The sequence below is a fragment of the Trachinotus anak genome, unplaced genomic scaffold, assembly GCF_046630095.1.
Source record: "Trachinotus anak isolate AG129_WGS33_773 ecotype Australia unplaced genomic scaffold, CSIRO_AGI_Tana_v1 ptg000014l, whole genome shotgun sequence".
In the NCBI taxonomy this organism is placed as follows: domain Eukaryota; kingdom Metazoa; phylum Chordata; class Actinopteri; order Carangiformes; family Carangidae; genus Trachinotus; species Trachinotus anak.
In genome coordinates this window covers 15,028,144-15,056,076 of record NW_027273865.1, presented here as the reverse complement: position 1 = coordinate 15,056,076, position 27,933 = coordinate 15,028,144, and the positions used below count along the sequence as shown (strand labels likewise).

The following is a 27,933-nucleotide window of genomic DNA, read 5'->3' as shown; positions in this document are numbered from 1 at the left end:
TTTGAACTTGAATTGTGATCTCATAAAGAGTTGAAATGACTTGTTAGATCAGGATCAGATGACTCTGCTGTATGTGTGTGTCTGTGTCTGTGTCTGTGTGTGTGTGAGTGTATGCAAGCATGCGAAACAGAAGTGCAAAGAAAACCGAGAAAGAGAAGTCAGACTGTGTTGTTGTACGACTGTTGGCAAATCAATACATGACCACAACACTGACAGGAGAACCCAATCAGATGCCAAAGGCTGGAGGTTTAAGCGCTTTAATGCTTAAATGCACACACATTTACACTGAGACATATAGTTAACTGCTGTGGTGTCATGTTTTTCTCTTCTCTTCTCTTCTCTTCTCTTCTCTTCTCTTCTCTCTTTGATCAAACATTAGATTACAGCTGGAAGTGCCTTTAGTTTTCATCAGGAGGGGACATCCTTGGGGCAAACAGACGGACTCTCCTCCAGGACAAAGATCAGTGAGACGCGCTCGACAGCTACTACAGTCCCAGGATACATCAATCATCCAGGTTGGCCTGGGAGAAAAAGTCACCATCCTTAGTAGTGCTACATGTAATCTTGGTATGGGCGACCAGTGTGACAAGTACCAATCCAGCATTACACAGTATGTACATTAACACTGTTTCAGATACTAACTGCAATCTAATATACAGTAATGTGCATATTCCATATGAAAAAGATATCATATTGCACCTACTTTTTAAATAATATGATATGTTGTTTTTGTTTTGTTTGTATAGTAAAACAAATATGACCTGTAAAATGTTTTGGATTCACACGTAGACAGATGTGATGTGTGTGTTGTGATGTGTTATGTGAACACATACATGTATGATAAACACACACACATGCAAAACAATTTGAGGGGTGTAGAGGGGCTGGGGTGTTGTAGCATGATGCCCATCTATCTTTCTGACATCTCCTAACCCAATCCCACTGGGGCTAACTGAATTCAATCCTCAGCATTAGATAAGCACATACCCCCTCCCCTCTACACGTGTGTGTGTGTGTGTGTGTGTGTGTGTCTATGAACATATCACCCACATAGCAGCAGGTTTAGATTGTTTCTACAGTCAAGTGTTAGTGTGCGGGTCACATAGCAAGAAGGGGAATGAGGCAAGAAATCAAGAGAAAAAGCCAACAGGCCCAGCAGACAAAGAGAGACCCCGGCAGAGACAGAGAGGGAGAGAGAGGTTTGACGTTGCCCGTCCGGTGGGAGTCCATCCTCTGTTTCTCCCCTCAGCCTCTCTCTACCACCTCTATCTCGCTCACTCTCTGCCTCATGCTCTGCACCCCCCACACCTCCTCCCCTCTGGTTCTCCCCTCTCCGCAGCTCTCTGCTGATTGTTTGGGCTTCTTGGTGCCTATCAGGCCCATCGCTCTATGTTTCCATCAAACGCAGCATTTATCTTATCATTGCCTTGACAACTGCCTATTAGTCCAAAAGAGTCTGCAGGCTCTGTGTTCCCATGGCGATGACATGGTGACATTGCCAGGCAGCTCTGAACCGCCTGCCGAGATAGTGGACCCTTTTCCTCTCCTCCTCGCACCCAGCTCTCCCCTCTGTCTTCCTTTTTGCCCATCCTTTTGCCTCCCTTTTGTTCCTCCTTTGGCAGCAGCACCCCCCCCCCCCCCCGTCCCCGGAGCTTACAACTCTTTGAGGGCGAGGGCACGAGTCTGTGTGTGTATATGTGTGTGTGTGTGTGCGCACGCGCGCGCGTGCAAACATGCACGATAATGCATGACAGATGGGAAATTCAGCAGTGTATCTTCCTGCCTTTGTGTCTGTTTGCCAGTCAGTGTGTGTAGTGTGTCATCTTACTTAGGCCTCTGATCTTATCTAGCCTCTTAATGCTTGCTAGTATGATTTTAGGCTAAGAAATGGTGATGATCAGATGCTAACCTGGTGAGTATTTTCATGTTGAGCACAGACACAGGTGGGTCAAGAGTAGGAGCATTATAAATGACAATGTTGGAGCACTGTGCTGACTAAATCCTGCTCCCTCACTCCTCTTTACTCCCCTCCTCTTGTCCAGTTACAGAGTTGCCAGGAGTGTTATGAGTGGTTCACAGCAGTTTAAGGGGTTAACATGCACACTAGGTCACCTTGTCTGCGGATATTTTTGCACACTCCCACATGGTCTCTTATGAGAAGCAGTGACGAAGGCGTTTTGTGAGTTACATCTTGTAATCTGGCGTTTTACTCTGAGCTCCTTGGAAGTACAGGAGGGATAAAGACACAGACTCAGAGACCCACACACACTTATGCAAACACTGTAATTTTACCTCTTATCAGCATGTTATCCTGTGGTTGGTGATTCAGTGCATTAGCTGTGATCTGTGCTCTGTCTCTGTCCTCTCTCTTGCTGGATTTGGATGAGAGAGGAAGGGGTCTCCGAGGGCAGCTCACAGGGGCCCAGCTCTAATAATAGAGTGTAAATCTCAGTCATTACTGCTCTGACAGGACACTGTGTCATCATTGTCTGGCGCACAACTCCACTTGAGTGGAGAGGCTTCAAATTAACTACTGTTTTTATTGGTGGCAACCCAGAACCCCTTGTAGTTTGGTAAATGACAGAGTTTGAGAGGAGTAAGGACCACAGCACAGTCACTATGGGATGTTTGATTCAAACAGCAAAAACAGATAGTGTGATCTGATACTGAACTTTGACTTGCTACCTATCGATCCAGACAACCACCGTGAGACCAAAAAACTTTTGCACCATTGATACAAATGTGCTAGATACAAATGTCAAGCACAGTTATCCCAGCAAATCTGAAAACTACTGTTGCTACACCAGTGCTTTATAATACAGCTTTCCACTGTTAAAACAGCACACCAGTGGGACTGACATTCCACATCCTGTTACGCAGGAAATCATCATTGGTCTCAATAATGGCGGGTCATAAAATCACATTTCAGCATTCATCGATTTTTATTTCATAGTAAATGGCAGGTAACAAACCGTGGGGCCGCCGAGTGGTGCAGTGTAAATGCGCCTCTGATAAACAGTTAAAGAAGTTCATCCACTCTGCTGAACTGCGGCTTGGCGGCAGAAAAATCAACACTAATCTGATGAGAGGCAGCAAAACAAATTCTACTGTTGTGCTCTCGACACAGAACTCAAGGGAAGAGAGGAGAGGAGAGGAGAGGAGAGGAGAGGAGAGGAGAGAGGAGAGAGAAGGAAAAAAGGAACAGGTGGAATAAAAAACAAAGACAGGAGAAAAGCTCAGATAAAATAGTAGGCAATGAAAAACTACATATAAGAGGAGGAGAGTAGAGGAAATGAAAGTAGGTAACAGGAAGAGAAGAAGAGGTTAGGAAGATAGAATAGAATAGAATAGAATAGAATAGAATAGAATAGAATGCCTTTATTGTCATTGTATGAGCAGTGCAATGAAATTAAAAGTGCTTCAACTGAAACAATGCAATCAAAAGCATAAAAGCATACACAACATAAAAGCCATACCAATACCAATAAATACCAATGAAAAACTATAAACTATAAATAAAGATGTTTGGAGACAGGGGGTATGCACAAGAGAAATAGGAAAGAAAAAAGAGTAAATGTGCTTGAACAATATGAATTCATAGATTTTTCTCTTCTAATGGCTGGATTTGCTCTTTTCCTTCAATGGTTCCTTCAGTTCTATTGTATACAGTAGATGACTACAATGTGGGAGCCCAATAATTCGCATCATATATATGTATATTACATTAACTGATGACCATTTTTCAAAACACGCCATTCATTTACATTGATCTACTACCATCTGTGCAGCCACTGATTTCCATTCATTTCAGTATGGCATGGAAATCAACTTACGGACGTGAGACTTGATTGAAATAGGTCGTCCTTCACATTGAACGCTAAACTTTTTTTTTTTTCATCAAACTGGCATACAACTCTCTCCTGACAACAGGTGCCTTTGGGGAAACTCCGATTTCTGAGATTTGAATAATTTTCAACTATTTATAATCCAAGAACCACCCTCTACATCTTCATAATTATTATCTATTCTGCTACATCCCTAATCGTGAGTGTCTGAGCGCATGCACCATGTGCTGATAACATCATTTTGAAAATCAAATACCAGTATTCTGTAAAGTCACTGTGATGGATTAACTATTTGAGGAGATTTTAAGTATTTTTAAGTTGATATTCATACTCCACTGGCATGAAGTCAAACAAGGTAATCTTTGCTTTGAAAATATGGTAGCAGTTCATGCTGCTGTAACGGTTTGTAAAGCACAGTATAGGTAAGCTGTAGGTAATGGGTTATACCCCAGGTTTAAATATGCAAAACATACAAAAACTATTTAGTATGTTCTTGTAACCCCTTTCTGTAGAGCCTTACTCTCTCTCCCCTCTTTCTCTGTTTCCTTTTCTCTTTTAGTCTCTCTTGTCTCCTTGCTCTTTTTGGAGAAAAATGCCAGATCAACAGAAATGTCACATCCAGGATAACAGGCTTACTTTTGTATCTTCTAATTGAAGTGCCTTCCTACCTTAGTGTCTGACAGCTCCTTTTGACAAGTGATGTGTTTTTTGAAAGTGAATCAGCTTTCTTTGGTTCTGAGTGCTATAGACAGCAGAGATCAGTGAGGGTCAAGCTGAATGCTAGTCTCTATACTGAGTTACTGCTGCCTCCTGCCATCACAAAGCTTGTCATTCATCTTATCGTTAATCCTACCTCCTTCTTTCAGCGGGTATAATCTCTTCTTCGAGTCTTTTTCTCCCTAAAGTACCAAACAAGCCAAGCAGACATGCAGTTACCTGTCCGCGTTGTTTAATAAATGTTAAAAGCTGAACTAATCTATGTTTCTATATTAAAAATGGATCACGTGATTAAGTATAATGTGAAAGAAGTTGGTCATAGTGACAAACCTACAGAACCTTAACGCAAGACTTTGCAGGTCCCCTCAGCTCTATGTGGCTTTCATTCATCAGTGTTGTGTTCAGCAGCAGCAGGCAGCTGTTTTAGTAAACAAAAAGCTGTGATAAACCTGCTATATGCTACAGGCCCACCACCAAACAGCAAAGCTAGCAGCTAGCTGATGAACATGATGTAGCATTAAGAAGCTAGGTAGCAGAGTATTTCCCTTAGGAGTTGGTGGAGCCCCAAATGGAGATAAAAGAAAGTAAATATTGAGCCTACATATATCAGGTGGACATAAATATGACTCCAAATGGATGCTAATGTAGCTCGGTGTCTGCTAAACATTTAAATAGGCTATTCTTTGCTAGCATGTTTGCCACAACAACTTAATTCAGTGACATTACTTATTATGGCGTGTGTGTTCTACTACCCTAGAAATCCTAAAAAATAAATTATGAATGCTTTAAAACTTAGATTCATGTTTTTACTACAAGCAGCCGCTTGTGTGTGCAAATAATGACCGTCCTCTCTCAGAAGCAAAGGTGGAAGTTGTGTGACATGGTTATGCTGCCATAAAACCCCTTAGTGGGGATTTCTGAACAAGTAGATGGGTCAACAATAAATGAGACAATGACATCAGAGGCCACAATTTGCATCCTGTCTCCTACCAACTGTAAGCACTGGTTTCTTTTAACCATGACCACAATATTCCCTCAACCTTGACCAGGAAGTTTTAATTGACTCGGCTAAACCACACATTAACCACAGAGGTGACAGATCAGAAAATGCTTTAATGAATCACTTCTGGCAGTCATTTGAGTTGTTGTGGAAGATGTGGAAGTTATGAAAGACACAACACCTGTTTAATTATTAGGACCTGTTGAATTTAAAATATATTCAGTAGATAAAAATCAGTGTTCTCTTTAATATTTTAGCTGCCCTTGCCAGAATTTTAAGACCCACCTTTACAAAAAAATACCACAGTACTGTGATGACAATGGATGGTATTTTCAGTCTAACCCAGTCAGATATCATCCTGTAAGTTTTTATTTGAGCACATGATGTTTCAGTCATTCATTCTTCTTTCTGTGCCTTGTGGTTCTGGTGGTGCAGCACAGAGCTCATCCATACTGTGGAGCTTCTGTATGTATAATCCCATCTTTGCCTGTACTGTTTAGTAGCACTCCATCAACAGCCAGAGAGTGAACCTTCAATTATATCTTTAACCAACACACACAGCCAGTCCTCCTCATTGGAAGCGAGCCACATCCACATGGAATGGAAATATGGTAGGAATCAAGTCTTTTTGTCTGGAAAATTTCCTAAATTTTACTCCCTCTGCCTCTCCTTGGCGTCTTCCCACTTTCCCACTCCAGCTCTGTGTGTGTGATATTATGAAGAACAGATTTTCCGAAAGGAAATGAAAGGGCTTGTTAGCAGAGGAGAGAGAGAGAGAGAAAGAAAGAGATCAGAGGGCCAGTGTTGAGGCTGACAACAGCCCAGTCTCCCCGCACCACCAACCGACCCACCCAGCAGCTAGCCAGCCTTTACAGGCCTGCATAAATCCACATGCAGGTCACATTACTGCTCGCCTTCATCAGTGTTTACTGGCATGTTAAAGATTGTAATAACATTGGTCAGGACAGAGATTTTTAATTTAGATGTTTTTTTTTAAGGGTTTGTAACCCAGCTGTGGCGAGGGGAGAAGTAGTCAGAAAGAGACAGATGCTGGCACAGAGGAAGAGAGGTGTAACCACATTTGGACTGAGATGAGAACGCGGCCCGCAAGGTCATGCTCTATAAACACTCTTCAAATCAGGATGCTAGACTTTTGTTATACATACTAGGTTCAGTCAACAATTTGTGTGTGTCTTCATGTTTTCAGTGGTCATTTGAGGTAAAATAATAAAAGCGGTTTGAGTCATGACAGTAAACATTCAGCTACAGCAAAAAAATAACCCACAAAAAAAAAATTGTGCACGGGCAAATCAGAAATTCCCCTTTTTACAATCGCCAACATCTCTTTCCTTCTCTCGTGCTTTCATTTCTGTGTAAAGGCTCGAAGCTGAAACACGGTTTGTCAGTGTATTTTCTTTGGGTAGCAGGCCATAGCTCTGCTCAACTTAGATATATTGGATTTTGATCAAATACTTGAAAAGTGGCACAAGGACTCTGTGCTTATTTAAACTGTAATGTTGAATACACAAATCAGACTGGGCACTGTGATGAGGCACACACATGCACACATACACACTCCCCTCTGCCCTATAGATTGTTGCTGGGCTGAAGCTTGAAGAGCCTTGCCTTGTTCAAGGTTGTACACCCACTGTTCTGTTGCACTGAGCTGTGTAACCATAACAGTTTAATGACATGCTATTACAGGGCTATCACACTTACAGCATCATGTTAACACCACAACCACTGCCTCAGTCCCACACAGACAGTAGGCAATATCAGATTTAGGCCCTAATCCTACTCATTTGGCTCGCTGTTTTGTACTTTCACACGGACTTTCTTTCTTCCTTTTCTCCTTTTTTTCCTCCCCTTTTTTCATTGTGTCTCTTTCTTTCTACTTTTTTAATTTCCTCTTCACAATGGTGGAAAGTAACAAAGTGCATTTGCTCAAGTATGGTACTTAGGTATAATTCTGAGGTAGTACTTTAGTTGGATATCCCCACTTTGTGCTACTTTATACCTTGTATTTCACTATATGGCAAAAATTATTTTCTTTTCCTTGTCTGCATTTATCTGACAGCTGTATTAATTATTTTAAACCTCCTGGACAATCACTATAAAGAAAATAGTATGCATTATTACACAGCACATTTAAGTGCCTTAAAGTATATAAAAGATTCTCTACCAGCTACATTAAAATGCTGCTTTCACCTTCTTTGCTAACAATTTTGCCACAACATTTATTAGTTATAATAATCCAATAACATATATATTATCAAATTATATTATTACATCTTATAGTAGTGTATGAGATACAATAATATAATAGTAACATGACAGGAGTCCTCCTTTTGAAACATTAGCTTAATCTTGGTGATAGAGAACTTTGAAAATATGATTTTTATTTGTAATGGAGTATTTGTATATTGTGGTATTGCTACGTTTACGTATGTAAAGTAATTGAATACTTCTTCCACCACTGCCTCTTCGTCATTCGGCTTCCACACGTCTCCTCCCTCAGCTCCATCATCAAAACAGCAAAAGACAAAACATTTCTTATGTCGTCTGGTGCGCACAACAAACAAAGCTGGTCTGACTTGTTTATTTTGATGCATTAAACCTGACCCTGAGATTTGGCCACAACAACAAACCCTTGCCAACCCTCGAAGCAGAGCTATTCACTTGTGATTTATTTCATATTTCCATTTGATTGGGGGCTGTTGTGGGGTAATCAGGCTCTGACAGTGTGCCCTGTGCTGTGGCTGAGCTGTTTACATAGCTCTGCTGGAGACATGCTGACACTGAGACCAAGAGCCGAGCTGCTCTCAAGGTCTGGACAGTATTTGGATCTGAGTCGGCCTGTTACAGGGAAGAACAGGTCAGCCAGGGCAAAGAGAGGGGGTTAAAACTGGTTGGATGAAGGACAGGAAGAATGAGGAAACTAAAGGAAAGTGGAATATTTTGTAGTGTTAAAGAAAAACTCCACCTTTTGTGTTTCTCTGTCCATTATGTGGTTTCGTGGTGGCCTGTTTTCCTTCCCACTAATAAAGGTTGTTTGTTTAAATGACACTAAAACATCAACATTACACATCAGAATCTGGCTTAAACACCAGTCTTGCAGGTAAATGATCAAAAAGAGGCAGAAATATCAATTTCTTCAGTGACAATACCCTCAAAAGATCAGAATGTTGCACATTCCTCACTTTAAATTCTTCTCAAATGGAAAATGCACTTGCCTATACTTGAAACATTTAATTGCTTTAGCCCTCTATCTGCACATATAACCGCATAGCTGAATGCGGCATGCTCATACACCTTGACTGGATGCTTTCAGAAGGCCTTTTGGAAGTTGTAGGAGACCACCAACTGAAGCAGGAGACAAGACAGGTTGAATGACAGCAGGTACAACAAAAGAGTTAATGTAAGTGATGTAAAATATGGAGAAAGGTGAGTTGGGCACAAATGGGATGCACAGACTAAACCAAGAAGGAACATCTTACTAGTGTCCTCACCTGTCAGAGAATGAAACGATGGTACATGTACGGCCGTAACAACTTGCAAAAAGTTCAGTCCCTGTGATAGAACATGCAGCTGGAGCCATCACAACATAAGCACCTCCTCTTTTCCTCAACAGTAAAAGACCTGGTAGAGAAAGTCAACAGCCCCCTCTGCACCTGTTCAAGCAGCAGGCCCCAGGTCAGTGACGGGACAAAAGAGAGACAAAAAAGTCATGTTTGTGAACTTTGCAGTGTGAGCGAGGGGAATATCGAACTTTTCGCATTGAGTTGCATCAAAAACCTGAAAAGTTTTGAGAGCCTAATCAATTTACCAAAAGGTTTTTGTTTGACTGCAGAGCAAGAGTCAAATCTTTGAAAAGCAGAGGCTGACATCCTTGAAAAAAAAAAATAAAAAAAGGCATGCACTGAACCCACGCCTTTGTATTCTTTTGGTCTCTGTTTGTAGAACGTTCGTACATGGAGGAGGAGGTAGTTGGCTCCGAGTATCAACTCAAATAATATCTCACACACACACGCAAACACGCACACACACAGACACATTTGTTCAGTCTTTAAAAGAAATGTATAATGCTGTTAGATATTATTTTAAGTCGAGGTACTGATTTCAATGCCAAATGTCAAATCAGATGTAGATGACTAGGAGGGGTTTTTATGCTAATAAGGTGGTTAATATTCTGATGATATGTCTACATGAAGCCTGAGTATGTTTTAATATCCCAGAGAAGGTGTGTGTGTGTGTGTGTGTGTGTGTGTGTGTGTATGTGTCTACCTCCACATAGAGACAGGGATGGTGCACCCAGGGGCGAGCCAACGCACTAGCTAGCCTGTGTCGGCTCGACTGGAGCGCCTCGCTGTTTTACCGCAGGAAGTAACACAAAAGAGCAGCAGGAATGTTTATGAACACCTCCAATCCCAGAGGACCTGCGGGCTGACCTGATTATTGCCTGTCTGTAATTCCACAGTCGGCAAGGTGTTGCTACTCCTGGAGGGGTTTGAAGGGTGTGAGTGTGTGTATAACTGTGTGTGTGTGTATTCCATCACTGATAGGTATCATTAAACATCATTAGAGGGTTGGAAGAGTCTCAAGCTGCTTTGGTTTTGTGTGCAAGGCTGTTTCTGTCAGACGCACTCGAGGAAGATCACTAACAGCGCAGCCCTGAAGAAACACACACACACACACACACACACTTTAACACACACACACACACACACACACACTGAAAAGAGGGTATTTATCAGTCAAGCTTGTTTTGTTATTGCATGCATTCTTTTGACATGAGCTCTGACTGTGGCCTTTGTAAAAGAGGAAATCAAATAACAGGGCCAACAGGAGCAGAGCTACAACCCCCTCCAGCATATACAAACAGAAATAAACCTCGGCTGTCTATATCTAACAATAGGACCAACAACTTTTACTTCAAGGCTATTGCGAAGTTTGAGCAGTCATTTAAAAGGTTTGTGTATATTTGTCTACTTGTGTATTCAGAGGCGGCTGGCATCTTCCTCATTCATTTCCCCAGATAGCTATTTGTTAAGTTATGTTGAGTATTCACTGCCAGGACGTGTCATGAGTGATTCTGTTGATCAGCTGTTGATTTGTGGGCTGATCCAGGAATACTGCGGTTAACTGGTTCAGCGTGTTTGAATGTAGAGAGCAGTGAAGAGGACCAGGCCCCCAATCAGCCCAGTGACCTACACAGTGTAGTTGAGCGCAGCCACGAAACATCTCTATCTATCATTGGACACAGCATATCCGTGAGCCGGCCGATGGACACAATAGAGATCAGAGGAGGCCAAACCATAGCTGGGTGCTGCCATCTTCTGGCCAGGCGCCACATGAGGACAGCAAATTCATCTTGTAGAGAGCATCGCGCATTTTTTTCCCCATTAAACTCCGTACAAATTTTGCCGATAAACACTCTCAGAACAGTACCAGTGAGGTAGAAGCTACAGAACTTTCAGCCATGTAACAACATTCATCAAATCTCATATTTGTTGCAGCTTAAAAACTAATTTTCAGACTTTCTTCCCTTCCTGCTTCAAACTGAAAACACCTTCAGTATGTGAGCAGACTCTGTTTCTTTAATCTTTGCATGACAAGCCATCCGCGATGAGTAACTTATAAGACTTCAAAGCTTCAATAAGCTGCATTTCTTTACAGCAGAATATGGTGTATCTCTCTTCAGGTGATTGTACAGTACTACTGAGCAGCTGGAAAAAAAGCTCCTGGCTACCTCTCTCCACCCCGGCTGAACGCATCAAGCTAATCTGTGGTGACACGTGGTGAGTTATTGCACTGAGCACCAGGCCGCTGGTTCTGCTCACAGGCCTGGTTTGATCTTTTATTTACACTCCTTTTTGCTCAGGATTTCAGGACAATTTTCCCAGCTCTTTACAGTCAACAAACTACAAAGCAAGGCCCCCCCATCTCTGGGAGGCATGTTGAATAGCGAAAAAGACCACTGGTTTGGCTGCTTGCTTCAGAAACAAAAAACTACATCGGTTCAGCCACTTTGGACTCCAGGTCGATCAGAGCGTGACAGCTTGGGAGAGAGAGCTGGGTGGATGGCTGGATGGATGGAGAGACAGCAGTAAGCATACAGACAAACAGGCCAGCAGACTGAGAGACAGACTCATACTGCAGACAGAAAGACAGGCAGACCATTACATAGTCGAGGTGGAGGACAAACCGTTTTGACTGCGAGTACGGTTGCATATTCACTCAAGTGGCTGTCTCCATCAGAGAAATAGAGCCAGTACCTAAAACTATTATTCTGCCATTAGTTTTCTGCAGGTCACGATTGCGGCATAATGCAATAGCATTCATCTATTTCATTCATTTTAGTTCTTAGAGAGCGACACACAATTTAATTACCCATCCCTCTCTTTGGCTGTTGGAGCGGGAGCAAGCGCCTCGCCCCCCTCCCTCCGCTCACTCACTTCTCGTAAAGGATCGAGGGTGCCGAAACAATGATGGATAGAGTCTGAAAAGTGCATTATTTCTGATGCATTTTTGATTATTTCTACCCTTTCCCTTTTTTTCAGGTAATGCAATAAGCCTGATACGCCCTGAGTTCTGTCAGAGACATGGATATTGCAACAGCTCAGGCATCACTTTCTATCGGCAGGAAAGTCATTGTTTCTGAAACAAGGAGTTCTCTGTTTTTTTGTTTTTTTTTTTATAGCTCTTTTACTCTTTTTCTCCCTTTTTTCATTTGTCTGTCTGTCTGTCTTTTTTTTCTCAGCCTTTGTGATTTTGTCTGTCTATCTGTCTCCAGCTTGGAGACATTCTCATTTGGACCGGTGCCTTCGATGCCCCAACAGACTGCCACAATAGTTCCTCATCGAAACAATTTCAAGGACCTCTTCAAAGTGAATGAATCAATAGTGCTCATATGTGGGGTTAAAGCAGAGGTTACGCTGATACTGTTCAACTCCAGACACTCCCTTAGCCCCAACATGCTAGCCAGCGCCAGTGACCTCTTGTTTGGTTAATATAATTCATTCTCTATATAGAGAATATCAATCTCTCCGAATATAACCCCACTTTGACCTAAACAAAAAAAATATATATTTAAAAAACACAGAGCACAGGAGGAACCTTAGGGCTAATACTCTTATGTCTAAACTTGGTTTATCCACAATCAAACAATGCAAATGTTTCTTGTGTCTGAAATGTAGGTGCTGCCGGCCAGCATTGATCCTACAGTCCTCAGAGCTATTCTCAACCAAACCAATTGTGAGTGCTGTTCTCTTTATACAGATTAGTTTAACAATATTTTTCTCACTACACATATTACACTTTCCTTACTGTGTGTTTCAATAATGATGGGTGATGCTTTTCTTTTTCAATTCATATAACAACATTATTGATTCTGAGTGTCCTTTATCAGTGTGAGATTTTTTTTTTTGTTATGATAGTGATCATTTCTTTAATTATTATTAAAAGTCGAATCTCACAACATGAAACAAATCCATAAAGCTGGCAGTATTACCGAAAATATCAAATAATGATATAATGCAATAGAAATACATTACATAAAATAATGTGGAAATGAACACTTTTATAAAGATTTTTTAGTTTTTAGTGAACCCTGTGGTGTGAGCTATACAGGATTTGTGTGTTCATTAGCACCGTCACTATTTAAAAAACTTGCCAGAAACTTGTGTTATGATACTATAAGTTAGTAAGTTATCCTAGTAATCAGTACTTCTTCATAGCAGTTAATAGTTGCTTTTGAGGGCAGGTCCAACCAGTACCTGGCAGCACCTGGAAGTTGCTTTGACCTCTACTCTGACCCATACTCCTCATATAAGCATATAAGCTTCAGTTACACACCCATTACTCTACATAGTTAACTGTTATTTTTGTCTACTCTGTAAATGCAGCATCTGCAAGCAACCTGAAAAATTGTGTTTTTGGTCTGTTTGTTCATAGGTTTCTCGTTCATTCTCGCCAGTAAAGGTTGATTTTGTGAAGATGTTCCTTCTCTGAATTGAGGGTCTAAGCATGGAGACTAAGTATTTAAGACAAATTCGTGACTTTGTGCTATTTAGGGCTATATCAGTAACATTGGCTTGAATTATCATTGAGTTAATTACTGCAATTATCCTATCTAACAAGCAAATACATACACATTAACATTGTTGATCTCTGTTGGGTTCACAAATTCCTCTAGAACGTTAACAACAAAGACTAATTTAGATGTTTGACATTACTCTGTGGTGATCATTATGCTATATGTCACTACAAAAAGAGAGGTTCAGCGTTGCACCAAAAGCTCGCCAAAGAGCCACAATTCGGCACCGTTGAGCTTCTCTCATTCTGTGAGTGTATGTCCTGCACCGCCCTAACCTTTTTCTTACATACCAGTGTTACGCACCACTTTTCTTTGATTCAGCCAAAAGCTGTACACATACAGAGCTGCACTCCACCACTGGGTCACAAGCACAGGTGAAGCAGTCCAGGTGAGCTTGGCAGGAGAACGCAGGCGGCTGTCTGTAGGACGTGAGACTCAGATGGGCTCTGAAGCCTTGTCTTGGCATCCCACTTCACACAGAAACACAATGTAACCCAGGTAAGGCAATAATATACAGTACACAGCATTGGCCAGGCTCCATCGTGTATTTGATTGGCCGCAGTCCTTTTTTTAAGTATACAGTGAAGAGGGAGGATAACTAATTGTTTAATTAGTGCCTGGGAAGCATTACCATGCAGGGTAAGACCCCAGTCTGCAGGATGTAAATTGATTTCCTGGTGACTTAATGAAAGTACATTATAGTTTGATTGTGCGTCTCTTAACCAATCATTATCATCTTTTATTGAAACATGACATGACGGCATTATGATCTCAATAGACAAAGCTCAGCTCTGTTGCTTCATAATACAAAAGTTGGTGAAATACCAGCTGGTAATAAGGTCACTTTGTCATCTGTAGCGAAACGAGTTAAGGGTCAGAGTGTAAGTGGATCACTGAACTAAACTTTAATAGACATATAAATACAGCTCTATTTACCTGCAACCAGACTCTTTTGGATCTTCTGCTCTCCCTGACTCTCTCTTTCACACACACGCGCTCACACCCTCTCACACACTCAACAGGCACGAGTTCTCCTGACATAGCCTCTCCAGTGACATTTCGTCAGAGGGTGAGCGTGGCATCCCAGCCGTGTTGATGTGATTGGCTTTGTGCTTTGCTGTCGTAGTGACCGGGGGAAGATTGATCGTGGGGACGTAGGGTGTGTGTGTGTGAGTGTGTGTGTGTCTGTGTGTGTGGTCTTTTAGAGAGGGACAGGCTGGAAAGGTCAGGCTCTGAGGTGAAGCCTCTGATATTGACTCAACAAAGGTTCGCTCTGATGAGAGTTTAATACCTGTGATCCCACAGCTCCATGGTGTAAACACTTGCACACACTCCTCCTTGTTTTACTCCATTCTTGGGGACCTATCACTGACATAATGCGTTCCCTAGCTCCTAACCCTTACCCTAAACCTAAGTCTAACATTAAAACAGCCATTCAAACTTGTGAGGTCCAGCATCTTGGTCCCCACAAAGCTGTCAAACCCCGCATGTATAGTGGGCTAATAAAACAAGCCCACGCACAAGCATGGAGAATAAAATCATAAGGCAGCTCTGTGGATTACTTTGAATTGATTACAGCAATACTTAAGTACAAAAAATAGCCTCAGGGCCTGGAATAAACAACTGATTATTTTCCTCTGGTGTGTATTCAGTTGCAACAATTCAAACTGCTCAAGGCATTTCATGCTTTAACTTGCCACTAGAAACTGCTGCAGCCGTTCTGACACCAAGCTGATCTTTGTCCCATTGTGCTGAGCATGTTGACACTTACCATCTCAGGCTGGTTTGGTTTTTCTTTCATGCCAGCATGTGTCTATATGCAAGACACTGGTGTCCAGTGGTGGAGGATGTACTCAGACAGTGTACAATTACAATCTACATAACAGAAGAAGCACAAGTGCTCATTGGACAAAATGGACCCTTAGAATATTATATTGTTGGATTGCTGATATGTAAGCTGCGTTTTAATGTCACAGCCGGTGAGAGTGGCTTACTGTTAATATAGTTTGACTTAGAAAAAAAGCAAGCAACTAACAGTTAGCAAGCTTATTAGCATGGTTGCAAATGGAACAATAAGTTGTGACAGTTCATTCAAAAAACATTTGTACTATCGAATCCTGTCACATACCTGCCTGCAAACCACTGCTGGGATAGTTTATACTAAGACAGAGAAGAATTAAATGACCCTCAGGAGACACCTTGTGATTCAAGGGAGTAAAATAGCACGTCAAGATTCACCAAAGTTGAACTTGACTCAAAAAAATCTGTATGCATTTACTTTATTCCTGCAAGTAAATGCACTGATCACGACAATTCTAATAAAAGTAATTGATAATGATTCTGCTGTGAAATTTCACAGTTTTAAATGCTGGTTTGATAAATGTAATGGAGTAAAGAGGACAATCTTTTCCTTGGAAATGTAGTAGAATAGACCTATGAAGTAGCAAGTAAAGTACATTTGCTTAAGTTCAGTACTTAAGCAAATGTACTTAGTTACTTGCCACCACTGCTAATGTCTAGCATGTACCGCTACCTCTCTTTTTTCCATTGTTTGTAAGTGTTTCTATTTCTCCACATCCTCTGTCTTCATCTTAACATGCTGTCCTTTTTAACTCTTAACTCGAAATTTTGTCTTTGTGTCTTTACTCGCTGTTTCTTTCCTCTCCTCATTCCTCGCCTTTCTTTCACTCCTCTCCCTCCTTCTTTTCAGCCTTCGTTCACCACTGGCTTGTGTGTTTTCTTCACGACATTTCCTATCATTGTTCTTCAGTTCGCAGCGCTGTGCCTTTATGTTTCCTGCCCCGTCTCAGTCTCTGCCCGCGCCCATCTTACGGCCACCTGGCAGCGCGGGCTGCCTCTCAGCGTTTCCTCGTCTGATGGTGCTATGTGGGCTCAGGCCCCCTCACTCACTCAGTCCCGTGCCCAAGGAACCTGCCTGGCTAATTAAAGGAAAACAAACTCTGCGCTTTCCACCCGCTCTCTGCAAAACATTGCTTATTAAGGAGTAAAAGTCAAACTTCATGATTCATTAAGAAGAGGAAGTCTGAGCAGGCTGGACAGATCAGTGAGACTGGAGAGCGGTGGAGAGGTGGAGCAAGGGAGGAAATGGGGCAGGGTGTGGGAGTGGATGTGTCTCTGTAAGCGTATGTATGTGTCTAACTTTATTTAACAGTGTGGGGTGGCAGGACCTAAATTCAACCATGGAGACTGGGATTCACCAGATGTAATATTTTTAATTCTTCCCAGCACTTATGTGTTAGATATGTTTGTAGTATAAGAAGAAAATCCTGTATTATTCTTTTCTAAATTTTTAATAGGAGACATTCTTCTATCTTCATGCCCCCCCCCCCCCCCCCTCCCCTCTTTACTAACCTCTCTCAGGTCTGTTATGACTCCTGTCCTTTTTGTCTCCAATGTGAGTCTTGTAATTTCCTCTAGAAAATGTGTCGACTGAAATATTGAAGTGACTGCTGAGAAGCTGCTTTGCTTTTACAGTAAAGAACAGATACAGTCTGGCATAGTCATGGCGGCACAAGATTGTGTTGTGGTGCAGAGGTCTTTCGAAATCCATTTGTTCGGGTTTTTTTGTCTCTAGCAACACTGAAAAAAGAAACAATTTATGTTTGTGTGTTAAAATCAAGTATTCACCTTTTGATCCGGTTTTGGCTCTTTAACCACACAAACGTTCTCTAATCATTTCATGACACAAATAATGTTTTATTATGTGACGTGTCGCTTGTATTTACATGTATTGAACATATTAAACATTAGAATATGTTTGTTGTTAACAAATGTGGTAGAAGGTATCATATTTTAGCAGTTTAGGACTTTCCATCAGACATACCCTGGCATGTGTATAGCACGATACCTCACGATGATGTGAGTTCGGTCCTTGAACTATCAAAGGAAACCAGACTTTAAATATGTAAAATAGCTTGCCTGTTAGTAGTGATAGTGATGATTCTCCCTCAACATCACCATTGTCCTTTGTTTCCAAGATTTGGCTTTGGATGAAGCTATAACTTTGTTTTATTGTGTAATTTTTATTTTCATATTTGTCTTGCATTTGTATTGATGGTATCAATAACTAAGATGTTGCTGTTGCCTGTGTTGAGTGCTTTGAGTGCTGCTGTTTGTTGTGTGAAGTAGGTGCCTAGGTGTGTGTGTGTGAGTGTGTGTGTGTTTGTTTGAGAGCGGTCGGTTGGGCTCCTTTAAACTGTATTAATTATTGTTTCATGTATTGTATTGTTTAATGAAATTAGATAGCGAAGCAGGACAGAGATCACAGACACAGTTTGTGTGTAAATGTTGTGGAAATGTATGGCTGGCTGCTTCTCGCTGTTACTGACACCATCGCAGAATGACACTTCAGATCACTCGCATGATTTTAGATGAGGTTACAGTACTGTATATGTATGTATGCACACATGTGTATGTCAGTGTCTAAATATATATATATATATATATATATATGTGAGTTGGCATCCATGTTTACATATGCCACCAACATTTTGGAATAACAAAGTAATGCAGATGTGCCAGCTATTGTGAGTCTTTCACTGTAAACTGTATGTTACAGCGTATGAATGTGTGCATGTGTGCCCCATTCCTCCTTTCTCTCCTCTCCTCCAGCTTTCCTCAGTGTGATGTTTTCCTTTGCCTCTAATGAGTTCTAAGTGGCCAATACTTTCTTCTGCAGGAAACTCGTGTCAAACTAATTAACTTTTAATGAGAGGAAACCCACTGATTAGAGTGTTTTTCTTGGCAAACGAGCCTATTAATTCTGTTGGTTTGAGCAGCAGGGCCGAGAACTCGGGTGAGAAGAAGGCCTTTCTTCAGTAGTCTGCACCACTCCTCCTCTCTCTCTCTCTCTCTCTCTCCCACACACACACACACACACATGTATACACACAGATCCAGCTGAACCCCTGCTCAGTCTGTTTGGCCAGCTGCTGAAGCTTGGGCTTTTTGTGCCTACACACTCTTTTACGCCCTATCTTTCTTGCTCTCTCGCTCTGTACCATACACACACACACGCACGCACGCACGCACACACACACACACACGCACACATATGGTATATTCCCTCTTATTGCTGCCCAATACTGCTCTCTAGTGACAGGAAACATTCTTGAAGATTCTTGTGGTCTAATTTCTGTGAACGCTGGAGTTTGTGTAGCGTCATGCGTGGACTCCTCAGCCTGTCTAAGGAAATTACTGATGAGAAGTCGGAGGAAAACAATGAATTTCTAGGCTGTTTTTTAATACTTTTTATATCAACTCTTCGAGCTAATAAAACAATTCAGTAATTCAACTTCTGATTCCCTGGACTGCCTTTATGCTTCCACATTTATTGTGATATAGTGTGTAAAGGTGAAACAATTAGTCAACTAATTGATTAATCCACTGACAGAAAATCTATCAGCAACTATTTTCATTTCAATAATGTTTCCAGCAAAAATGCTATGCATTCTCTGATTTCAGTTTCTTAACCATGAGGAATTGCTTCTTTTCTTTCTCAAATATGAAACAAGATATATTCTGTTTTCAGGCTGCTGGTCAGATAAAACAAGGAATCAGAAGATGACACCTTGGGGTATAGGAAGTCAGAGAGGTCATTTTTGCTATGTGCTGATATTTTATAAACAATGTGACTAGTTAAGAAAATATTTAACTGATTAATCAATATTAAATATTTTGGCCCTTTTTCTTTGCTCATCATCAAACAAGCAGCAAAGTGAAATCCACGTTGGCAAAATGCATCTGCCTCAAACTGTAACTGGCCTGCTTCTACTGTACAAAGTTAGTGTTAACTACATCATTTGTCATTTTTAAATCCATGTCACTAACAGACGTCAATGGAAAACCATGTGGAACTGTTGTAACGACAGTTAAAGTGCTTTATGCAAAGATAAAAGCTACAGTTGATACACGAGATTCGATATGCTAAAGCAGTATCAAGAAAAAAAAAACTTTTTTTGACACAGGTGTCAGGTACTCTCTTTGTGAGGCAGCATGTGTCTGAATTAGGCTTCCATTATTAATCTGTGTAATGTTAGAGTGGCAATCACATGAGGGTCACGCGCATTAGGGGGCAATATTTCAATGACAGGCACATTTTCACGATGGCAGCAGCTATTTTTTTGAGTGTGCCTGTGTGTGCTTCACCAGGATCAGCAGTGGGCCTATTTGACTTGTATTTTCATATCAGAGTGGGTTTAACTGCCAATAGACCACATTAGAAAGTACTAACATCTTATTACAGCAGCATTTAGATCCAGTGGGAGCCGAGCACCGCTCTCTGCCATTCCCTGGAATCCCGAGTGGGAGCGTTTGAAGCGTTGATCGGAGCGGGCCTCTCAGAACCTGGAAAATGTGTCTATTTCATCTCTCAATTACTGTCAGGGTTTGAAGTACTGATGTTCTACCTTTATCTGTCACAATATGGCTCAAGTTTGTTGAAGTATCTGGAAAAAAAGGCGAGCCAATGAGTCCAAAAGAGAAAGAAAGACAGACGAGTCGGCCCGGCAGCTGGTGCTGTTTCAAAGCCTGCCCAAGCCCTTAAAGATGAAATCCATTTTGTTTCAAGTTCCGCACCCAGCACGCCTGATGAGGGCTCTAGGGGTGAAGAGCGAGAGTGAGAGAGTTGGAGAGAAAGAGAGGGAGCGATAGAGAGAGGAATCTGTTTGATTTGTCAGAAGTTCTTTAATTTAATCTACAGCTGTCAGGATGCTGAGGATCCAGACCTCATCACTGCCTTTTATCTGCCTGATTTCACCCCGGGCGCCAGACACTCTTCTCTAACACTAACACACAAATAGACACACGGGCACGCTCACACACATGTGCAGGAAACAGAGCGAGTGAAGGAGAGAGGGATGAGAGAGGACGAAAACTATTCATTTATTAAAGAACACAAAGAAAAGCTAGAAAGTAAGGATACAAAACAAACACAGACGGGCATGTCACCTATCTGGGAGTCTTCGTTCAACTCAGAGTGACGCTGCACGTGTTTGTTTGACTTTGTAAAAATCAAGTAAAAAAAAAAAAAGTATATACACACACAAACACACACACACACGATATTTAAAGAAAGAAAAATCTGAGGATTACAGTAGTCACGAGAGCAAGTATTGCCGTGTTGCAGATGTGGAGGTGAACATAGTGAGCTTCTCAAATGTGAGGGCAGTAAATTGTTTTGCTCCTCTGGTTGGTTGGACTAAGAAAGCGAAATTACATTCTAAATGTCATTATTTTCTTAATAATGATAATAAATTAATTGGCAAAGAAACCAATAAAAAATACATACAGTATTTGAGTTTTGGCACCTTTACTAAACCATTACTCTTTTCAATGCCTTGCTTTGAGGTTTTTCTCTTAAAAGTGGAGTAAAATCTCTCAAACATTTCACAAGAAATATACCTGAAAAAAACAAACAAAAAACAGCATACAGTGAAAACTTTTGGTACTGGTAAGTTTTATACAATAGTGTTACGGGCATGTTTTTTAGCTATTACCAAAAAAGTATTGAACAGCATTATATGGAACACCAGACAAGTGTGTCTGTTTGTGTTTGGTATTTATGGAAATTCTGCTTTTCCTGCATTCCTTAGCCTCTTATTTGCTTGCTATCTCAAAATATTTGCAATCCACCTCCTCCTGTTAGATGTGTATGGCTTTCTGTGTGTATGTGTAAATACGCTGTGCAGATGTAAGGATTGCTTGCTGTATAATTTATGAAACAACTGAGGTTTGGAAGGAATTCTGCACTGTACATGTATAACTGGGTGGCATTACAACAGGCTCCTTATGAGCTGACACATCAGACATATCAACTTACTGCTGTTTACAGCATTTGCATGTGATGGCTACTTTGCAATGCCAGGATTTGCCAGGAGTGATAAACTAACATACTTACTCAGTTTGTGTACATGAATCAGACTCTTCAAAACCTCAAGAGCTAAGACGGCCTCCATGATGAAGACACAAATGCTGGAGCTGCCCTGATATATGAGTGGAAAGATAAAGCAAAATTCATGTTGCATTTGTGAGCATTACAATGAAACAAAGTTCATTTGGATGGACGAGGTTAAAAGTATGATGAACTACAGCTTGTCCTCTGGTTCTGGACTGGGTTTGGGTTGTTCAGATTCATAGTGACTTAACTGCCTGAGTTGTTCAGAGGAAAAACTCTTACTTCGGCTATACAGTGGATTTTCCCCTTGACATTCACTTGTCCTCCACAGTTGGAAACCCATATGTTCAGATACCTCAACTATTCATATGTTATTTGCAAATGTCCTTATTTCATTTCATTCCACTTTTTGCCCCTCCACCCACTTTTTTTAATATCACTGCATGTCTCCCTCCATCTAACGCTCTCTCTGTGGTTGTATATCCACCATCAGCTTGTCCTTTCCTGGCAAAAGCTCAGATTTCCCATACTCTCTCAATCTTACACAGTAACTTACTCTCTTACACATCGTATTCACATCTTTCAATGCATCTCACACACTCACACACGCGCGCACACGCACACATTCAGCACACAATCAGCACACATGCAAGCATCAGACCCAGACACCTACACACACTATTCTTTTTTTTCCCCACTGGAGAAGCTTACCGCAGATGGACATACACTCCCTTTGTGTGAGCTTGTGAAAGAGGAAATTAGAATTAGACACTCTGGGAGAGCAACAGGATCATATTTCTGCAGGCCAGGCTTTGCCAAACGGTTTCAAATGGTCTTTTTCTTTCTTCTGTCCTCAAGATAGTCTTGAGGAACCTGTGGATGCTGGAGAGTGCAATCTTGTTATTGAATCTGAGGACTTGACAAGAAAAATAGACTGCCTAAAGCTGCACTATGTCCAACCCCTGCCTGAAGAGATCCAGCATTTCACCAACCCTCTTCACTCCTTTTTTCTGTCTTGGCTACTCTGTTTTCTCTTTTCCATATCCTGCATTTCACTTTCACCTCTCAGTTAACCTTTACTGTCAGCCATACAGAGTTGGGATTAGGGTTGGACTCACAGCACATACATAACTGTCTGGCTAACGCATTAAAAGATTAATTTATCATTTATGAATACACCAGCACTTCTTTCTTGACTACTTTACTTGTCTTCTTTACTTGTGCTCTTTTGCCTCCATTCCCTGTTTTATATCCACATCTGGCTGCCTCTGCCTGCAGCTCTGAGGTGAGCCTAGACGTCTGTCAGAATGCACAAGATTTTGTCATGTGTCCAAATAGTACTTCTACATTTTGCGGCCAGTATATTTGTTGCACATACAGGTACTAAAGAGCCCTGATTTGACCGCAGAGCAGCAATGTTGGGCAAGTTACTTGGAGAATGCAATCATGTCACTCATGTTCTACTTATTGAAGAAAATAATCACATTCATTTACTAATTACAAATCTACTAACAGAAAAGAGAGCAGTTGGCCTTCATGGACCATCAACCGCTAGCTTAGTCCCAATGACTCCACACAGCACTCCAGGTGTCCTATCCTCACAACTTTAAACTTCGAGGCATGGATTAAACACAAGGTGAGAAGCAGGGAACTCAGTCCATGCTTATACAGGAGTTTCATACCATTACTATTTTTTGTGTTCCATTTATGATAGACCAAGACTCTGTGCAGGATAATGAATTAAGCTATAATCACTATTGTGTGTGACTGTGTGACCCAAAGTCACTACTGTGTCACTGGAGTCTCGGTAGACTGAGGAACAAGGATCCAAACTGTGCCATTCAAACATGTTTCAAATGCTACTATTCGGATGATGCGCTGGCAGAGAGGCAGCAAGTCCTCGAAGCTCATAGTTTTTTATTTGTAGGCAGAAAGATTCTGACTTTCCCCAAGGGATTGATGAAGTATTTTATCTAGCTACCTACCTATCTATTATCAAAGAGGTTACAGTGGAGCCCACAGAATTAACAGCCTTGTACGATTACAGCAACAGCAGCCAGTTCTGTAAGCGGTGTTCATTAATCTGTCGATGGATCAATTCATTCAGACTTTCAAGTCATAAATACAGGTCCTGTTAGTGATAGAATTACACGTATATATTAGGAACCTATTTGCCTAATATGGTGTTTCAAATCTTTTGTATATCATAACATAAATGATATACCAGATTGATTTTGATAATGCTTCATTGGACAACATGAGCATAACTTGTTTCAGATGTCTCCACCATAGAAATGCTTTTATGATCTAGCTGAGCATGTTGTGGCCATTTCACTTGCACTGAAGATGCCTGCAGGGAGAATAATCACATTTGTTGGTGATGACTTCCACCATGCTCTCATTATGACAACAGTCCCTACAAATGCAAACTGTCCTGGACAAGATAGCCAGCGACAAAATTTCTTACAGGCACATGTTGTACTGTGTCAAAGGTTTACTCATGAGCTCCTGGAGCTGAGGCGTTCACTCTGCTTAAATGCACAGGCTCATCTGAGGCAATGCCTGATGTGTTACTGCCACCCAGAGATCAAAACTGGTATATCATATTTATCTTTCCCTGTGACTTTGACCTCACATTTAAGCCATCAAATATATGATTATCTGTTAAACTAACCATTATGTATCTTGATAGTGGCAAGATGAGGCCCAAGGGATCTGTGTGAAGAGATTGTTGATCACTATTATTAATATTTACTGCTTCACTCAGAATCCATATGAAAAACAACCCATTGACATGACACTGCCATGATTTGTGGGTGGGAGGTAGGTTAGGTAGAGAAATGGTGTCCTTTCAGGGCCCGTCCTGAGGTGGTCAAGTGGCAGTGAAAACCCCCAGAGGCCAGACTGGAGGCACAGTTGTTCTTTTAGAGGCGCCAGGTAAATCACCTTTCAAACTGAGCACTTGTTATCGCGGCAGAGTGGCTCAGAAGCAAATTCAGACAGGTCATCTGAAAAAACACCAACCAAGTTAACAAATTCAGACTACTGGTTCCGTTGTGGTATAATACAACACAACGCATAATGCATAACATTCAATTTGTAAACTTGGTGACACTTGGACAGCAGGTTAGTTATAGTAAAAAAAAAAAAAAAATGCACATATCAAAGATACATGACTTACACAATTTATCTTCTTGGTATAAAAACTTACTGAATGCTGGAAGAATGAACCCTGAACAGACTGACAGGTCTAAAAATATCAATGCACGTATCAAATAGCCTGCAGGACTTACTATCACCACCAAACGTAGCCTATGAGACCAGCAGTATTGTAGTTATTTAATGAAGAGGCTACAGCTCAGCTTAAAACAAAAAGGAGGACATTCCCATCAGCAACCCGCAGAGGTTTTGCACTCACAGTCCACAGGCGACCGAACTAGTTCAGAGAAGCCCTGCAGGCGCTTCCCGATTGAGCCATGCTGTAACACAACAGCTTCAGTGTCCAGGTAAACAATATACTAATGACAACAAGCACCAACCAGGAAGGGACATTTAGCCACCAGCTAGCAGCGAGCGAAGAGACGGAGTGACAGACACACGGTGTGTTTTTCCGACTCACCGTTTTTGACGCTGCAGTCATGTGATGGGTGTGAAGCGTCCCCGTCTTTTTGTGTCCGGCTGCACTTGTTGCTGTTTTTACTGCGCGTCCTCTCTATCCAGCAAGGTTAATATATTTAATATCATTAGCAACACCGGGAAACTTCTTAGTAAACTCCTCGGGTTGATAGCTTAAATGTAAATGTAATGTAATGTAAACTAAGTGTCAACTCACTGTTTGGTAACACCATTAAAGAAGCCACATGAGATAACAGAATAGAATAGAATAGAATAAATCTTTAATGTCCACCAGAGTGGAAAATTGTCTTTGGCTCACCAACACATAGATCACTGGAGAGAAAAAAAAAGTAAATAAAAAATCCATAAGTTAAAGTAGATAAATAAATAGCAGTTCAGATCGTGTCTGTGGATTGGTCACTGTTTTTAAGTTCAGAATACTGAAGGCTGAAAAGCTGTCTGCAGTGGTTCTCCCAGCTTTCTTCCTCACCCTGTCAGTGTAGAGGTGGGTCGGATAGTGTTGGGGTTTTCCCACGCTATCCTATTTAACTTATTCTTGCAATTACAATTTAAGTGGCCAAACCAAGCGGAGAGGTGAAATGTTAAGACACTCTCAATAATCTGTGAGCTGACACCCAGACAGCTCAATCTGCTGAGGAGATTGAGTTGCTGTGAACATTTCTTAAAAACATAGTCTGTGTTTGTGGAGAAGCTCAGCTGGCAATCGAGAATTGTACCAAAATATTTAAAAGTTTCAACACAGCTTCAACAAGTTGGCCATTAGGTGAAATTGGCTCGGTTGTCGGCTCTTGCTTTTTTACAAATAACTAGCTCCTTTGTTTTAGAAAATTAATTGTGTTTCTACCTTTTCAATGCAAACCTTGTTTGCTTTTTTGCTTTGCGAAAGCCCTCATCAATCAGGGGTCAATCAAAATTGGCAGCAAAGGTGCCAAAACAAGAAATCCAGTCATATCTTTAATCAAGAAACTTGCTGTGAGTGCTTGCGACCCTGCTGCTTGGCCCCACATTGCTGCTCACAGCTGTACATCTTGATAGACGTTTTAAATTAAATTCTTTCTTCCCTCCAGTAGACTTGCCATGATTGACACGACTGTAACAGTGCAACTTCGACCACTCAGCATGGCTCATATTACCAGCTGTTACATCCCAGAGGGCCGCTTATTCACTCACTCTGTGTCTCTACATGACATGACAGCAAAATAGGAAAGTGTCATGTGACAAAATATGAATAATAAAAAAAAAAGATTTAAAAAAATTAAATAAAAGTAAATAAATATCAGGTATTTTTACTAAAATGCCAGTGTTAGCTATTTAGAATAGCCAAGTTTGCCTTGGTTCTGGAAAAAAAGTCAATTTAATCTAGAGTGGCCAGATCATTCCCATCTCATATAAGGCATTTAGATTTTCCTGTAATGACAACAGTGTTTCTGGAGTTTTTTTACGTCCTGTTCACCTCTTATAGTCTATACAGAAAAGTGTCATCTTTGAGTTTTTTAATTTTATTTTTTTTGTTGCACTGCTGCCTATGTACACAAGAGGGAGGCAAAACATTACTGTATTGAAAAGGGACTGTTTTAGGAAATCGCTGATAAATACTGTTTGGTCAGATTATCAGATTATCTGTTCTACATGATTTCTCTCAATGGGTTCCAACATTAACAATTGTAATCCAGCAATTCCGTACTATAACTAATACACACCTGTAAATTTCAAGTTGGTAAACAAACTACATGTACTCCAGCTTGCAGTTTGTTGGTCTCTCTGACAGGAAAAATCACTGGTGGACTGTACTTCAGTACATTTATTCAGGTACTGTACTTAATCACAAATTCAAGGTACTTGTACTTCACTGAAGTATTTCCTTTCAGTCATTTTATTTTCTGTTGATAGGCTACGGGTAAAGCACTCAATGTTACCTTCAAATAGCATGATACATAACACCAATACAAATTACAAAATGCAAATTAGACAAACAGATTAACAAACAAACACACACACACACACACACACACACACACACCACTACATTTGTCTCACAGCTTTAGTCTCTAGTTACTTTTCAGATTGCACATTTTCATACCCTCCAGGTATCTCCAAAATGTGTGGATTTTTAATGTTTGTGATGAACTGGAGGATTAAGTGTTCCTTTGTGGGTTGAGAAAATTCTCCTACTCCTTAAGAGAAATAAACAATTTAAAACCCCTCTTGGATTAGCTGGAAAATGCACTGCAAAGCTGAACACATGGCTGTTTTTCTGAGCTCATGAGAAGTTGACTTTTTGGAGATACGTGGTTCTCACAGGACACATGATGATCTAATATGAATCATTGCTGTAGATTTAACAACCCAACAGTATATGAAGTAGTTGAATAGAGTTACTATTTTTCTGCATGAGTACTCTTAGTAAAAGTGAGGATAAGGATTTTTAAGCAGTATTTTCATAGTATTTTTTTCTTCAGTAGAAGGTCTGATTACTTCGTCCACCACTGGGAACAGCAGACCTCGCTTTAAAAAGTAACTGTGATAGGAGAGCAGCTCCATTTCAAAATGATGAACCTTTTCCTACCGCCAGGTGTCGCTGTTGGCCTGTGTCTCCCCCACATCTAGTAACGTCTACTGTAAAAGCTGCTCCATCCTCCCCGGGTCGTGACTGGACTGCTGATGAGTAGCTGACATTTCAGGGCTCCCCTTGAGATGCATGATGAATACAGTATAGACTGAAATA

At 41.0% G+C, this 27,933-nt stretch overlaps 1 long non-coding RNA gene across 2 annotated transcripts; it reads right to left on the bottom strand.

The window, feature by feature from the left end:
* LOC139632259 (uncharacterized) lies at window positions 1-26,986 on the bottom strand. 2 transcript variants are annotated; one of them, XR_011693531.1, is made up of 3 exons: window positions 25,192-26,986; window positions 2,293-2,428; window positions 1-521 (listed from the first exon to the last, which is right to left on the bottom strand). It is a non-coding gene; the product is annotated as an uncharacterized lncRNA (long non-coding RNA). The 2 variants fall into 2 exon arrangements; XR_011693530.1 differs by lacking the exon at window positions 25,192-26,986 and adding an exon at window positions 4,514-18,049.
* Window positions 26,987-27,933: the final 947 nt, after the last annotated feature.